The sequence below is a fragment of the Mastomys coucha genome, unplaced genomic scaffold, assembly GCF_008632895.1.
Source record: "Mastomys coucha isolate ucsf_1 unplaced genomic scaffold, UCSF_Mcou_1 pScaffold17, whole genome shotgun sequence".
Taxonomy (NCBI): Eukaryota; Metazoa; Chordata; class Mammalia; order Rodentia; family Muridae; genus Mastomys; species Mastomys coucha.
In genome coordinates, this window is record NW_022196899.1 from 6,308,359 (window position 1) to 6,310,472 (window position 2,114).

General features: G+C 44.2%; 1 pseudogene; it reads right to left on the reverse strand.

Annotated features, from left to right (window-relative positions):
* Positions 1-1,762: 1,762 nt before the first annotated feature.
* Positions 1,763-1,880, reverse strand: LOC116095155 (annotated as a pseudogene).
* Positions 1,881-2,114: the final 234 nt, after the last annotated feature.

A 2,114-nucleotide genomic window follows, 5' to 3' on the forward strand; every position in this document is an offset into this window, starting at 1 on the left:
GCCGAGAGCAGAAGTTAGTCAAAGGCGAGCTTTTCTTCTATTATGCAGCTCTGCTGAGGAACTTGCCTCTGTGAACTTTGGCAACTCAGTTTCTTCCCACTACACAGGTCTCTCAAAGGCTAAACTGCGATGACACAGCATGCAAGTTAATTACTTCTCATTGTAAAAAACCTACAAAGTCCTCTTTCAGAACAATCCACAGTGAGTGGTATGGATCATACCTTCAAACATTAGACAGGAGCTTTAGAGGCCAACAAACAAAACAACTTTATTTCTCTCTGAACTTGATGACAGGACCTGAGCTCCAGGCTCAATGTAACAGCTCAGAGAACAGGATACTTAGACTCCGTCTTAAGAGGTGAGGGGTCTGAGAAGAACAAAGAGAATGGTTCACCCAAGGAGGTGAACCAATTAAATATATTTGTAAACACCACGTCCCCTAGGCTTCTGTCATGTGAGCTGCTCACTGATATTTTATTGAAGATGGGCAAGGAAAGTACATAAAGGTGATTAGATGTTTAATTTAAAAACTTATTTCATATGTGTGTGGAAGAGAGATATATAGAGATAAGAGATATAGAGAGATGAGAGAGATAGAGAGAGATATGTGTGTTTGTATGTGTGTATGTGTGAGAGAGAGAGACAGAGAGAGAGAGAGAGAGGGAGAGAGGGAAGGGAGAGAGAGATCTGTGTGTGTGTTCGTGTGTGTGTGTGTATGTGTGTGTGTGTGAGAGAGAGAGGGAGAGGGAGAGAGAGAGGGAGGGAGGGAAGGAAGGAGGGGAGAGAGAGGTGTGTGTGTTTATGTGTGTGTGAGAGAGAGAGAGAGGAAGAGAGAGAGAGGGAAAGGGAGAGGGAGAGGGAGAGGGAGAGGGAGAGGGAGAGGGAGAGAGAGAGAGAGAGAGAGAGAGAGAGAGAGAGAGAGAGAGAGAGAGAGAGAGAGAGAGAACTAAACTGGAGTCATTTCAGAAGATTATTTGTAATTCTAAAATATTTCAGAAAAAGTCTGACAGAAAGTCGTAGACTAGAATGTGAAAGCTTACAAGAGGTAAATTGTATCCAGAAGCTGTAAGGGTCTGAGAATGTTACCTCAAACTCAAATAGTATGCAAAAGCAAGGAAAGTTTCTTTAGCAGAATTTCCTTCATGCAGGGGTCTTCTGATTCAGGAATGGAGACAGTGGACTCACAGGCCCAGTTTTTATTTTCCGTTAGGGGAATTCCAGGGAGGAGTATGTGCCCTTTAACCTTGATTGGTTAGCTCTCTCTCTAGGGATCTGACTGATTGTATAATTGGTTAGGTCTCTAGGGACTATTGAGGCTGGTTGCTTAGTCATTCTAGCTACCTATTCTTTTCTTTTTTTTTTTTTATAGTCTTCATTTTCTTTTTTTCTTAATTAGATATTTTCTTTATTTACATGTCATACGATATCTCCTTTCCCACTTTCCCCTCCAAAAAGAAAACAAAAACAAAAACAAAACAAAAAACAACAACAAGAACAAACCCCTGTTCCCTCCTCCCTCCCCCTGCTGGACACCCCACCCTCTCCTGCTTACTGGCTCTGGCATTCACCTACACTGGGGCATAGAACCTTCACGGGGCCAAGGGCCTCTCCTCCCATTGATGATCGACTTGGCCATCCTCTGCTATACACATGCTGCTTTCCAGGCCAGATGACAATGTAGCAACTTAGGTCTTCTCTCTCTCTCTCTCTCTCTCTCTCTCTCTCTCTCTCTCTCTCTCTCTCTCTCTCTCTCTCTTTCTAAAGCCTACAGCACCCGGTATTCTCAGTCGGTCTCCATCCAAATACTAACCAGGCCCGACCCTGCTTAGCTTCCGAGGTCCGACGAGATGGGGCGCGTTCAGGGTGGTATGGCCGTAGACAGGTCTGGTTTCTTGATTTACGAAGTTACAGCCTGTCATGGAGTCAGCTCTGCCTGAGCTCAGTCCCTTGAAAACCGCCATCTTTGACTATGACCGCTCCTTAATTCTCTTATGCATCCAAGTTCACTTTCCCTATGTGAAGGCCCTTTTACTCTCTACGTGAAGAGTCAGTGAAAGCAGACATACGACAACAGTTATTGTAGTTATTGTAGGAACGAGTCTACACCAGAGAAT